Below are 15,541 nucleotides of genomic sequence, written 5' to 3' on the forward strand. Positions count from 1 at the left end.
ATGGCTGTCTAATCATTTCGTCATCAAAACAGATGTAAAGTATATGGCTGTTATGTTTGATATTTATGAAATGATCATATTCACATACATCTTGCACAGCAGTTTCTGCTGAGATGTAAATGGTTTTAACAATTTGGTAAATCGTGCTCCTAATATTTTCTTAGGAGCCTTGTCCTTCGGTCTGGTAAGATCGTGCAGAAATTGGTGGTAACCTCAGAAAGGTTGCTGGGTGCAAACTGTTAAACCATTCAGAGCAGCACACTGACATTTTCTCCCGGTTTAGCCGTATCGGTTATTAATGAGAAACATTAATAGCTGTAATTAGGAAATTCCGTCGTTTGAAAATTTAATGGAAGATTCAGAATTTAAAATGAAAAAGGCGGTCATTTGAAGCAATACTTAATTTATTTAATTTTTCTGAAAAAAAGTTCTTTGAGGCTTGGCAAATTGGCCACAGGGGCTATTTTCTCAGGGCTTTTAATAACAGGCTTCCTATCCTTGTACATATTTGCAAAACTATGAAAATCTGTAATAAGCAGAACCAGCTGCTTGTTGGTAGAAGTGAACGGGATGTTTAGAAAGGAAAGCAGCTGGATTGAACATGAAGCTCGCACACCTCATTTTTCTGGTTTTCGTCTGCCATGCTTTGGGCTGAGCACTGCTGAATGAGTGACACAAGTCAGGGCTGTGGGCTGTGAGTATCTCTTAGTCTGTGGTTTTTTGCGACTGGCCAGAAAGAAAATTCATCCAGTTCTTTTTTTTTCCCCTCTTCTTCTCTCATTTATTTTTTCTTTTGCTTAAGTGATGATTGATTGGTTTCCATTAGGCCAGCTATAACAGAGCACAGTCTGTGAACTTGCACATGAAATGGCACTAAAATGTTATTCTTAAAGTGTGATAAATCATAAGCTGAAGTTAATTTGCAGAGCTACTTTAAAACAGTATAGATTCATCTTTCGTGGCTGTTAAAATATAGATAAGGAGCATCATCTATAAATTGGGATTTTCTGAATCTTAGCTCAGGAACATTTTAATGTGATACCCCCCAAAACAAAAAGCTTTTTGACTGTTCCATAAGGATGTTAATGCAAATGTAATGGATTTTTATGTATATACAGTGCATGAAATCCATAGCCGAGGGGGTTAAAGTGGATATTCTTACAATCAGCCCACAGATTTAAGTAGGCTATAGAATGCCACTTTCTTGCACAGATACACCACAAGCATTACCAAGTATAAACACATGTCCACTGTGTTCTGAAGGCTACTAGCGATCCACTCACTGCCCCTCACTGGTGTTGAAGTATGAATGATCTGTAAATGTACTTTAGGCCACGTTCCAAAAATATACTTTCATCCTTCAGGCCCAGTTGCAGCTCATTGTGCATCACTTACAGTAACGGACAGCAAAACAAGCCATATTTATTCCAGTTTACTAACAGTACACGGAGCAATATTTACTGGTAGGATGGGGGAAAAAAAGCCTGATGTGAGCTGTAGTCCAGAGGGCAGACAAACTGAGTGTCGAGGATCCAAGCTGCACAAACAAGTTAAAGAACCGTGTGTGACTGTATCGTGCTTAATTGTTTTTTTAATATTTTCTGAAATGGAAAAAGGAAGCAGCATTTTCTTATTTCTCACTTCTGTTCCTCCCGTTCAGTAGGTAATGCTGTGAGTCAGATATCAGGCTGGGAAAGGTGCAGGAGAAACTGGAACACATGACAAGAAGGGTGATGAGCAGAGATCACGTGAGAGGAGGCAGGAGGAGAGAAGACGTGGAGAAGAGTCATGGATTTAGAGGTTTGTCATCACAAAAATTCTTACACAGATGTGATTGCACGATATTCTCCCATTTTGCTCTAAAAATGATAAACCTTACATAGAGTATGTAGACTGATGTTTTGAATCATTACAATAGTGTATATACATGATTAATACTGATTTTTCAATTCATTATTTGAATAATTCAAAGAGCGGTTGATAAAACTTTTAAACTATGCCTTTGGGTCAGCTAAAATGGCATCTTGACTTGTGTTTGAGATGAACACAGAGAAGCAATGCTGTTATCCATGCAGCTGCCTTTTGTTCTCAGTAATTTCCAGAATGCAAAGTTTAGTTTTAGGATTTAAGGATACAGAAATGAACTATCAATTTTGTCTGAAAAGGGGGAAAAAGTGCTGACTTGGCTACAGATTTTAAAAAGAATGTATATTTATATACTGAATGCAGTATCATGAAACATGTCTAAATCTTTCCCAGTATGGGCAGTTTTCCTTTCAAATGTGGAAACAGTTTTAGTATCAATCCAAAAGCAGGCTAAAGAAAATTACTGTTGTATAGAAATCGATAATATAATTATATGATACTATTATTTCTATATACAAATATCAATAATGTATTTTCTTGGACTGAATTGGGAGGAGGCTTTAAAAGGATCCTTATAGATAGGTGGTGATTGTCAGTCTATTCTGTGTGCCAAGCAGCATTAAGTTAAAGGTTTCCTTCTCTTCGGTTATTACATACATATCAAGTACATAGTAACAGTTGTAATTTATGCAATTAAGGACAACTTTATTGCTTCCTTCACTCAAATTAGGAATCTAAACTACTAGCCTAAATGCAACCACGACTTGCTTCCAGAACATTTGGAACTGATCTGCAAGGAAGGCCTATTAAGCTAACAGCTGAATGTATGTTTTGTAGCTGAACACTAGTAGGATTACATACACTGCAATGTCTTATACGTGTCTTTATATTGTCCATGGTGTGTTTAGCTGAGTTCTTGTCAGATATTTGAAGCAGAACCGCATAGGTTAAGCAACACATGAGCGACAAATGATGAGTTTTCTGTCTAAACACAGTTGGCTAGCCACATGTGAAGAGATTGTTTTTCAGTGCATTGTTAAAATCCTGTATGTCTTGGTTTGCTTGTGTCCATTAGTGTTCTAGGTCTATACATAATGCAAACATGATGTATGATAAAAACAGAATAATCCAGTGCTGGGTGATGCACATGATGGCATTTTGTGCCAGAGTAGCTCACTGTGTTCAGTTTAATGCTTTTATTCATACTTGTAATAATATTTCTGAGACAGTAATGTCTTGTCAGGTAGCTATGCCTTATGAAACAGCACCCTCTGTGGGCACAACATATATTTTTAGCATGAATACATACCTTTATGTCATCCGTCCCTATAATTTCAGGCTTCACAGATTAGAAAAATGCTGTTTTTGTTGTTTATTAGAGCCTTGAATCTTTCAAATATCCCCATCTTGAATTTTTTTTAAAGGGTCTGCTGTGTTGATAGAATATCCTTGAATCCTAGGATTCCATAGTATTTGATTTAGATTCACATTGTGAAATTTATTGTGCTTGCATGTCCAATTTATGGTTTACAACGGGGGGGGGGAAATGGTTTTAAGAAATGCACTCGAATGTCTGACCCAAAGTAATTCTGCTCATCCACTTTTTTTTTAATACTTTAAAGCTCTTAGTAACCACAAGTGGTTTATAAAGATCTTTGTGTCAGACACTGAGGCATAATAATTCTACTGTGAATCAGTGCTTGCCTGCCATGATGCATCAGCTTGTGGAGAAACTCTGATAAACTTGTCCAGTTAAGTAAAGGAATGGAAAGGGGCACTGGAGTGCCAGCAGAGGAGGAGAAACATATGAGAGCAATCCAACTGCATGACAAAGTGCAGACATAACAGTCTGCTCAGGCACTTGTTACAAGCACATAAACACTTGCCTTGCTGAGATACGAGAGCAGGGCAACAGCAGCTGAAAGCCAGCTAATTCATTGGGCTTGTGCAGATCTGTCATTTATCAACCACTAATTAACTGTTAATTTGCCAGCCTTTGGGTTAAAGCATACAGCCAATTTATCACTCACAACAAACATGCTGTCAAATTCTCCTGAGGGCGTGTTGTCAATGAGCTTACCTTGGAGCAGTTTAAATATCTTGAGTTTGCGCTGATAACTTACCTGGTGCTTATTTGTATTGTTTAATTTGTGTTGGTCCAAGGAAACCTGAGTTCCTGTCCCTAGGTTACTGAAGCAGGTTGATTTTTGGATTGGTTTCCAGCTTGAGCGGTATTAATTGAAGAAGAGCTCCTGAAAATCTGATTTAAATTGCAACACTGCTATTTCTCATCTCAAAGAGAATAAATGGGATTTTCTTGTATCATGATTGTAATGTAACTTATTTATACTCTATGTATATGACACGGTTTGGGGTTGAAAACCTTCGGCACACATCTAACAAAGTCAAACAAGTTTTCACACATTTTTCTAGTACTCATTTGACGTTATCAGATTTTACAACCTTAGAAATAGAGTTGGGTAGCCAGTTGTGGAAGAATAATTCTGCGTTACATGCTTGTGTAATATCCTATAATTACTGCTCGTCTGATGTGCTAATTAAAACAAGTGATCTCCTTTAGAACAGTGGATACTTTACTTAAGAGGGGGTCCAAGCCATTGTACTGTATCTGCTAGATGCCTTTCTGTGAAAGTGAGGGGCTGGGGATGAGCTGTAGACAGAGAACAACAGTCTTCATGGCCAGACAGGTTTCCCTTATGTGCTGATAACAGTAGCTGTCACTTGAAAGGGAGGAGTTCATGTAAAATGGGATTGCTGACAGCTGAAAGCCTGTGATTTTGACACAAAACAACTATCTCTGTGTTTAAATGCTCAGTATCTGCTAACAGATTTATCACATTGCTCTTTGTTCAGATCAACTCATCTGGGTTTAAATGGCTGGAAATTTAACAAGAGACGTTAATGGGAGGAAAAAAAAGAAAAATATAGAATATACATTGTTTTCATAACACAATATCTGCCACCTTTACACATAGAGAAAAATATGCAGCATGAAGTCACTGGAATCAGTGCCCAGACAGGCAATGGTTTTCTAAGGAATAAAAGAATTAGCGGGTCAGAGCTGTTAAGTGGTTCACACTGGGTTTAACGTAATCTCTTTCATAATGGAAATATTGAAAAATGAAGTGATACTGTTCAAATAAGAAGGTGACTAATAAATCAGGAGGTTTTTAACATTCCAAAAGAACAAAAAAATACTTTATCAAAAATTACACTTTGGGTGAACTGGCGAAAACCTGACTTGTTACCTATTGCTACCATGGGCCATACGATGTCAGTTAAAAGTATTTTATCAAAAGAGAAAGAATTTTAGTATTGCTTATATATTTCATTTACATACTCAGTAATGCTTTAAAATCATTAGACATCCAAAGCATTAGATGATTCAAGACACACTTTAATCTTGATAAATGTACTAAAAGAAAGTTAATAGTGGAAATTACAGAAACAGAAAATGAGTGGGAGGCCAATTTCCTCTAAACAGATCTATAATCTTGAGTAATGCTAGTGTCAGTACTTCTTTATGAAATATAAGTGCTTTATTTTTTAAAACTCACACATCAAGAATAAACTCTGATGTCCTGGAAATGAATATTATCTGATGTCTATGACACATGGCAAAGTCTGAGGCATTGTTCTCTTTTCATTATGATCTTAAACATTCACCCCAGGCTACAGGCAGTCTTTTATTGAAACAGAAAACATTGTCTTGACAAGTATATAGAATGAATCAAGGTAGTGATACTGCACAAAATCACAAATTATATACTAATTTTTTCCATGTCATCTGCCAGAAATAAAAGGAACCCTCTGACCATTTTGCTTTTTTTTTTGGCACTCTTCTGTTTTGTACCATTGCACAAAACCTGAACGCAGCTAATCCCCACAAAATCGTCATCAATTTCACAATAAATCAGAAACAAATGTAAATAACACTTTTGCAATTATGGCTGTTTAAATTCCAAATTTCTCAGGCTAATCACTTTAAGAAACAAACAAGAGATTGAATTTATATCGCCTCCAGTTGTTGCTAGAAAAGGTATGTCCAAAGATTGCTAAATGAAGTCAGGTCCCACTGCAATTATGATCACTCAAGCATACATTCAATGTATCATGCCAAATTAGGTAGTTCTGGAGCAATTTGACTTCCTTGAGCAAATCTCAGGGGGACTTTTGAGAAAGTACAGACTGTTTACAAACATTCTCAGATTTCACGTGTAACTCTGTGGAGCAGAATGCCACCAGCACACAACTGCACACCTGTCAAATCAGTTCCTTAGTTTAAGCTTTTTATTCCACATTCATCAGTTAAAACTGTGATTTACTGCAATGGGGAAAATGAAGCAAAGTGTTTTTATATCGTTGTCATGCAGAAGTAGATACTGCGATATTGTAGTCTGTCAAACGTTTCCACGTATTATACCATTGAAAAAATAAATAGCAAACGAACAGTAAATGATGATGTAAGGTGTCTGATATAAATGGGAAGCTTTGACACAATAAAAAGTAAATATCCTTATATGCTAAATTAATATTTTACTCGGAAAGATAAAATTCCATCTTAAATGGTATTAATGTAGACGTGTTACAGATACTAGAAGCACTTAAGGTAAACATTTTTTCCGGGGTTTGATGGTATTCTACTAATTGTACTAAAAAAAAAAAACTAGAGATGATTTTGACAGGCCATCAGCAGAACTCCTCCACCAGTCTGGGGTAAAAATCTGGGGTAATGCATTCGCAGTCAATAGGTATCACCCATCCATCAAAAAGGTGACAAAACCAAAGTCAAAACAAAATGAGACTTACTTTGGTTACATGTAAGGTGTAGGTGGAAAAGAGAATTAGAACTAAACTAGAGGCTCATCTGTATGGAAATAGACTGCCAGGGAATGGGCTGCATGAATTTAGAATTCTTTGAACAGAGCAGTGATGATTTTTTAAGTACTTGCTTTAAAGGTGTTATATAAAAATTGTTTATTGTTATTAATACAATCAGAGCACAGGATAAGGTATAGGGTACAAGATTCCTCAAGGCGTTGAAGAAAATGCATGTCTTTGGATAGAGAACCGGTTAAAGGATTTTAAAAAGGCTAGTGGTGCCTCAGGGCTCTGTATTAGGACCACTGCTCTTCCTAATTTATATCTAGGTTCTTCATCTAGCTTCTGGCATAATCAGTAAACAAGTCTGTTTTGCAGATGATACCAAAACAGTGGGATAAACAAACATTGTGAAGCTACAGCACCATATGAGGATATGTAGTTAAAAGTGTATATTTTTTAAGTGTGCAGTGTTAAAATTGTGCAACGCACTAGTAAGATCTCATTAACTGTGTACTGTTTGTAATTTTGGTCACCAAAACAAAATACTGTCGCTCATAGCTGTGTCTGGAGGACATTTACAAGTTACGTTTCTGGACTTAAATGTCCTACTCTAACTAAAAAATACTAAATATTTTTAGTCTCAAACAGAGATGAGTGTTAGTGGACTTGGTTCTAATATTCATTATCCTCAAAGGCTATTGTGGCCCATGTAATTTAATTTGTTCTTACAGTATGTACTAGGCTGTACATCAGGCAGATTATTCTCTATTTGGACCCCACTGATCATAATTCATGTATTTTTTTCAACATTGTCTTCTTTTTGAATGTACTGTATTAATGAGAGCTGAACATGGTGGAGGGGGTGTGCACTGCATTAAATCATATTAGGGTATTTGCATGTCAGATGTAGTAAATGGGTTGCTTTGAACACAAATTAGTTATTTCCAGGTTTTTATACATTGCAAAAAGGCATTAACATTTTAAGTAGTTGCTCAAATATGGACCCTCCTAGAATTTGCCTGACAACACGCTCTCATTTTCTAGATGAACAGGGTTGCTGATATAAGGTAATTATAAATACACGGTTAGCTCCTCAAATATCTTAGTGATCCAGACTGAAATGGAACCATTAACATATTCCCCAGATTCTCTGTAGGTATAGTTTCCACACCTTTATAATAAGAAGAATAAGTTAACTGTATTTGCACAAAGCACATTTGTATCCTAATAATCTTAATTATGCTATTGTATCTTATTAGGTGACACACATACCCTCTCCAGTCGTATCATTTTTGTAGTTAAAAGAGGTGTGTTGCCTTCAGATCACCTCTATATCCATGTCCATAGACATTTGTGGTATATTATAAAAGAGAAGGCATTTATGAGTTTTGCCATTGCATTTTCAGACTGTAAAAGGAGTAGCTTAAGATCATGCTTTCCCACTGATGAGTTTCCAATAATGATTTTAAAAGTTAGTTATTTCATGACAACAGTATTGTATCGAATATATATTTTGGGATTCACATTTCATATATTTGGGTTTTGATATTTCATACCAATGAATCTAGAGCCCCAGAAAAGTGAGAAAGTGATATGGTTTCTGCATTGTTAAGTGTCTAATCCCCCAAAGTCCCCTGCTTCCCTTGAAAATCATTTTAAAGCCTTGGTAATCTTTTTTCAACGGTGATACAATATTTATATTTTGTAGGATTAAACTAAAACACTTTGGTCCTGTGAAGTACAGCATTGCATATTGCTAAAGCAGCTGTTTGTCTATGGGCTGGTGTTGGTCAGCATAATGCGTTCTGATCGTCCCAGCAGAGTATTTCCTTACACTACCCAAGGCTCCGAGCATTTGATCAGACCCAGGACTACGTGTGTTCATTCATCCGTTGCCCTGCACACGTGTGTCAGTGTGTGTGGGTCCATGTGTGTGAGTTTAGCCTACGCTAAAAGGAGTCCTCAGGACGGCGAGACCTAGACCAATGTCTGTTACTGCAATCTTTTCAAGATGCCTGCAATCAAGAACGCCTGGCCATTCTTCCCGTTTGCTCTCATGCCCTAGTTCAGGTTTGAAAGAATGGGCTGCGTTTCTTCACAGAGTGCTTGGCTAACACTTCCTCCACTTCCAAACCATGAAGTGGGATTGGAAATTCTTGAGTGAAGAGTGAAAAAATGAGCTAACGGCATCTAAAAATGTATATCGGCGCTGGTACATTTATTCCAAATGTCTAAGATATCCCTTACAAAAATAACCTACAATTCACCTATAGGTTATTTTCATAAAGGCAATAGATTTTTTTTATTGCTTCAAGCTGCAGATAGTGTGGGGGTTTTAGGTTGTTATTGATGGCGGAGTTTTATAGATTAACATGTCTTTGTAAGTTTTATACTTTCTGCAGACTTAATAAAACCATTTATTTTTATGCCGGTGGGTTCTAATATTTCTCAAGTTCGTGCTGTAATACACGGTCTTTTGCAAAGTAAAAATCTGGAGTGAAAGATCATTAAAATTATTGCATAAATGTGTTCTGAGTTTGAATCAGGCTAAGAAATATGAATGCAATTCTTTGATATATATTATAATAACAGTTGGAACTGACTTGCAGACTGGAATAGAAAAGTTTTCCTGTTTTTTAATGAAATCTGCTATAGACAGTAAGATATTCAGATCTCATGATGTGCTAGGAAACAAATAATTTATATCCCCCCGTTACAAGCAGGTCTGTGTAATCACAGGACAGAGAACAAACTGTAATGTTTATGCCAAATGTTGGAAAAACACCATTCAATCAAGCACTTTAATTTTAATTATTCTGGTTTCCTTTTAAGTCTGGTGCCCAGGCTTTGAAATTGAAGAAACAAAAAATAAACACTGCTCCTGGTAAAGAAAACATCAGGGCTTTTTCTGTTTGAGGAATGCATTTGGTCTGCATTGTAGTGCAAAGCAGATGAAGCAGTCTTAAAGGTGTCGAGCTGAAAAACGAATGTACATGAAACATTAATATACCTATGCAAATCAAAACAGCGCAGGCTGATGTCTGTTCTCGCCAAAAAGTGTTCCTTTCATATTATCACAGCTGTAAGCGTGCCAGGAGAGTAAATGTGTCTGCAATTCACCTGAATTAGAATTGCTTAACTGCGTCACCTCCCAGTTCCTACTATAATGGCCTGTTTATTTTTAAAGTTTTGCCTCTAGCAAATCATTCCTTATCTGTCATCCAGCTATTGTCCCTTTGGGTCACTGTTAAAGAAATTAACCACATGTTCCTGCAATTGCAAAGTTCTCCAGCAAACTTAAGAAAACAGCAAGTCTTTGTAATAATGCAGTATAAACCTGCCATTCTTTATTACTTTTTGTTATGTGTATTTATGTTCTATTAATTATTTCTTAACACCTATTAACCTCTCCGTTATTTTGAATGAAAGATGGCTTTGTAATTAGAGTATTATTTGGACATGTGAACAACAGTGGCTAACTGGCTAACATACTAATATGGCCTTTCATCACTGAGAGATAAAATATTTAAGCATTCCACTCTGTAAAGCTGGTGTGTTTTTGGCATGGAATTAACCTCCATTTGTTCTAATATATGAATACAGTTTTAGATGGTTGGTATCTGAAATGCCTATTAATTTGTTCTATTCACTATATTCTATAATAAGATTTAGTAATGTCATAAAGAGGACCCTCATCTTCATTTGCCTTTGAGGTTAGACTTATTTTTTCTAGCACTAATTGTAACATTTTCAAATGTTAACAAGTCAAGATGTTATCTTGAAATTATAGAAACCATTCTGCCCAAGAAACAAATTGTAGATGTTTGGAGAAGAATAATGAAGTAGAGCGATTTTGCATTATTTAAAATAATGTTCTGTATTCAGCTTTTGTATTATATTATTTAACTTTCTGTATTATAGGAGCACAAAAAAAGAGATGCACGCAGAATCAAGAACTTACATAATGGTTAGCTTCGGATCTAAATTGTCAAAGTCTCTTTGTCTTTTCTGTCAGTAAAATAGAATTGCCTTTTGTTTTCTAAATTGCCTTGATAGTCTTGGTAGTCTTCAGAGATGGCTAAAAAACAGACATTCTGCCATTTAAAATCAGCATGTTACACTGAAATTGGCCTCTGCTAGAATTGTATCTGCTACCACTTACCCAGAAATGCAACAAATTTTGTTATAATTAGTTTAATTTTCCATGCTTGTAAATACTTGAGCTACAATCCAGGATCCTGACAGTTAATTTATTTTATTTGATTGCTGCAGACTATTTATAGAAAGAAGTGGCAATGAATGCCACAAATATGAAAAATGTGTGCCATTCATATTCAGCACTAAGACAAAAGAGCTGAGATTAGAATTTCTGAGTCCAGTGCGTCTGTTTATTTACAAAGCTTGTGAAGAATGAACATAGAATTGTGCTGTTTTAAAAGTGGTGCCAGTCTTTATGTACTTCTTGGGCATAGTCTTGTCAACTGGCATCAGGAAAAAGCTAATTACATTAATTACTTTAAATTTATTTAGACCTTTACCTTTATTGAAAAGCACTCTTAAATTGCAGTTATAATATTATATACCATTCTTTTGCCCCAAAAATAATTTTCTTCTTTTTAAATAGAACATTTATATATTTAATATCTTTAATTTCTTTGATTTAAAATCTGCTTGGTCGGTGTTCGGTTTTGATGTTTAGTAGTTTAATATCATATACCTCACAAGCAAAAGTGTTTTTTATTTTATGGAAAACTGAGAAAAGAGAAATTTGAAGGTTTGCATTAAGTCTTTTGTATTATATTATACTGTAGCAACCTGTTCTGGAAAGACACATACCTGCAAACGTGTTAATTAATTGAGACTGCTGGGACATAGGTTTTAGAAAGGAATAGGCTGTAACAAACCGAGGCAATTCCAAAACCTATTATGATGATGTGCTATCTGAAGGGGATTTTTTAGAGCCAAACTTAAGCCCTAGATAAATTAGTAACGTAAAAAAAAAATCAGTCCTGAGTGCAGCTATGGAAGAGACCACTCAGCAAAACTAGGCAGCCAGCAGCTCGGTGGAAACCCAACACTGCAGACTGGAGCAATAGAGTTATGTGACCAAGAAGGATTGGCTTTGTGCTTGCTGTCAAAATTTTAAATCATTCTGGGTTCATTTCTGCTCAAAGATGGATCTGTTTATTTTACTGGAGCCGGCAGGTGGTACCAGGAGGGAGCACACAGCTCCGGGACATGTGCTGTTTGTTCTGCCAGTATCGGCCCAAGTTGACCACACAGACAGTAATTACACACCATCCCTCACCTCTGCCCGATAACATCTGTATAATTAAATACAATGGGTGACAATGCACCCATCATCTGTTTTCTGGCTTCTCTTTTTTCAAGTGCTGGCATCACTGGTCATGCTCCATTTAATTTTAACAATCGCCAAGGGATGTTTTCTTGATTAAAGGCATGATAACATGACTTGGATAAATGCACCATTAAGAGCCAGTTGGTCACAGGTTGTTAAATCCTCTTTGTAACAAGTGTTGAAAAGATTCTATTTTTTTAAGCAAATGGCAGCATTTTTTGTTTCCTTTTTTGCTGCGTATCTACACAGCGTTTGATTTCAACTTGATTTATCTTCTCTTTCTTCTCGAAGAACTTCATGCAGGTACATACCTCTAAACCCAGACCTGAAGCCTTCTCCTACACTTTTTTTCTTTAGCAGTTCTTTTTTTTTTAAAAAAAAGGGTGGAAGGTGATGGACTTGTGTGTAGCACAATGATTAGTCAGATTTTCATATTCAAAGTAAAGGCACCGTAAATGTAAAATAAACCATATTAATCAAGGCTGATCAGAGGCTTTAGAAACATTTATCAGAATGGATTCTCAATAACCAACGAGCAGGGGATTTTTAATTCATTAGCATTACCCTTTGTGATGTGACAAGCCATGGGGTGCCTCATGTCTTCACCAGGTCACATTCATGCAGGCGTGTTCCTGCATGCTGTGTGAGTGCGGCTGTGAAGACTGACAGATTTAGCAAACACACTGCACAGCAATTATCCACAAAAGAGTAGGAGGTGAAACCGATACTTTGTAATCAGAGCTGCGGTCAGCTGCAGTTACCCGTACTAATTAATATTATATTTACCAACGGCTGGCCATTTTAATTGAAATTAATTACCTGTCAGAGTAATATACTTGACAATAACCATGCTTGCAGGATTCAACATTGGCTCAAGAGCTGGTCAAGTTTTCCGAACTGCCAGCGTCTTCGGTACGCCGAATGGCTCGTGTCAGCAGAGGGCACTGTGAGCAGCAGGACTGTGAGTATGAAGGGGCAATCAGAGCTGAAAGACAACAGATGTCCCAACAAGTTTCACAGTTGATCTTGAAGGAGTCCGCTGGATTGACTTTCTCAGTACCTTCCAGGACCTGAATACTTTTCTCAAGTTCCCTTTAGATTCTAAATCGTAAGTAATTCGTAAGAATTAAACTTATTTGAACTGGAACAGGACAGCAATATCATTTTTGTAAAGTGTTTACCAGAATTCTATACAATATTCTAAACAGGGTCTGGCATAGGAACTGTATAACAGATTAATAGGGTACATCTTTCAAGATATATTCCAGCATTTTGCTGGCTTTTTTAGCATTTACCTGCTTTGTCTGAATGAAGGCAATGATTAGTCCTCATAAACACCTGAATTTCTTGCATTTACGGTGCACATTCTTGCTATATAGTACTTCTTTGCCCAGTTCTAAATAGAATTGTGAAATTAGTCCTCTATTCTTTTTTCCAGCTAGGCTGTAGCCATGAAGCAAAGTAACGCCTGTCACTTCCTGGATCAGTAAGCTAAAAGCCACCAGATCCAATGGCCTCGTCTCATTTTTAACTTTCTTCTTTCCTAAGAATTTTTGTAAAAAAAAAAAAGTTTGTCCTTCATCAGGACCATGAACAAGTGATCAATGGAAGGTTTTAAAAAAAAAAAAAAATCCCCAGGAAAAACAAATCTGCACCAAGTCACACACACTGAAAAGTAATTCCGATGTAATTCAGGAAATACGCTTTGCATGTAGGTCTGATGAAATGCAATTAAGGGCATGGAATTTGGCTCACTCTTACTTGAAGAGTTAAGTTATAAAAGAATTAATGTGCATATTAAGAGGCCCCACTATACGTGGCACAAGAAACTTGAAGCTCCTGATTTTCCTTATGTGGGAGCCAAAGTAGAAAAATGAAGCACAGAAGAGAGAAATGGGAGATGAAGAGTCAATAGAGATTTATCCTACAGATTCAATTTATAAAGTATATTCCTGAAACATTTTGGATGTGTTTTATATTCTTTTAAATTTTAAATACACTTAAACTGTCTTTGACATTATAATGCTGTACAGTTTGTATTAATTTAATTAAGCATGCAACAGACACTGCAGTATGTCCAACTGATATCTAAAATATATGTATATATTTTCTTTCAAAATGCATTTTAGGACTTTTTCAATTACATTAATGGTTAACCTTAAAGCAATCTATAATGCACTGTCAGTATGAGTGTATGTTCAGTGGTGGTCTGTCCACTTTCCTGTGTGCGTTCATGCATCATGCAAGGTGTAAATAATAATAAATAATTCACATTGTGTAAATGATTGTGTTTAGTAAAGTAGTAGAAACTTTATAGTCGAATTGCTAAATGTCTGTTTTCCCTGGGTAGTGGATACTCCTTCGGTTCAGGGAGCTGAGTAATGATGACAGGAGCCAAAGGCAGTTTCCTCTTTTTTTTTCCATGCTTTGTTTAAAGAAAAAGGTCCCCAATTAATTATGCTTACAGAGGTCAAATGTCAAATGGTTGGGATCCACAAGTGGGCACCTTGCGCTTGGTGCACAGTCCTGGGTGGAGTTGTTGACATTTGTGATTTTTCCCACACGCTAACTGTTGGTACTAGATAAAATCAGGGCAGGCTATAGGGGCATAGTGTTTGCAAAAAGTTAGTCCCGAGAGGCCTTCAGTTGCAGAAAGCCTAGCAAGGTGCTGCAGATAGCCACACATGGAAGCCAGCAGACTGAATCCTTCATCTATACTTTCTAGTTCTGAGCTTTACTAAAGACAGTGTGTGCAGTAAATTTAGTGACTGATCCTCCTCCACTGAAAATGTACACTCAATCTCTGATATCAAACATTAGCTCCCATAAGTAAGTGTTCAGTCTGTTATCTGATACTTTAACTTTTAGCTATGCAAAAATCAGTCTTTATAAACAGAAAATGTATTGCTGGTTACTCTTTTACAGCGCATTAAGAATGTAAATCAGCTCATTAATTCCAGAAATAAGTGTACCCAGACTGTTTGTTTAACGTTAAGATCAAAAGCCTGCTTCCCAATGCGGGTATTTTTTCCATGTGAAAGGTTTCACTGTGGATCGTTTCTGTACTCAGTGTATTATTTCTTTACACTTTATTGGGGGTTTAGCGCTTAGAGGTTCAGTAGAATTTAATTTTCACAGTTCTGCATCAATGCATCTTGGCTCCGAACTTCAGAAAATCCCTTTTAATGGCAAAAACTGTCTTAACATGTTAAAATGTTCTCTTTTGCAACACTGTTTTCTTCTAAAATGTAATCCTTACATCTCTATCCTGTAAGAAGTAAGAACGTGATGTAGAAGGGTTTAGGAAAGCATTAAATCTAGCAAGCATGTGACCACATAATTTCTGTCAGGAAAGCATGTGTTTCCTATACACTGTCATTACACTCTCAGCAGGCCACATAAAAAGCCCCACCATCTTTTAAAGATCATTGCACACTTCAGTGTTTGGGCTGATTGGCTATTATCTAAATG

The 15,541-nt window shown here is 36.4% G+C and overlaps 1 long non-coding RNA gene across 1 annotated transcript in view; it reads left to right on the top strand.

Moving 5' to 3' along the window:
- The window catches only part of LOC148662126 (uncharacterized), a 55,330-nt gene that overhangs the window by 14,872 nt on the left and 24,917 nt on the right, over nucleotides 1-15,541 (top strand). The window contains exon 2 of the long non-coding RNA XR_015939669.1: nucleotides 1,661-1,800. This is a non-coding gene — a long non-coding RNA (uncharacterized LOC148662126). The remainder of the gene's footprint in view (nucleotides 1-1,660; nucleotides 1,801-15,541) is intronic.

The sequence above is a fragment of the Lepisosteus platostomus genome, chromosome 6 (genome assembly GCF_059453375.1).
Source record: "Lepisosteus platostomus isolate fLepPlt1 chromosome 6, fLepPlt1.hap1, whole genome shotgun sequence".
NCBI lineage: Eukaryota > Metazoa > Chordata > Actinopteri > Semionotiformes > Lepisosteidae > Lepisosteus > Lepisosteus platostomus.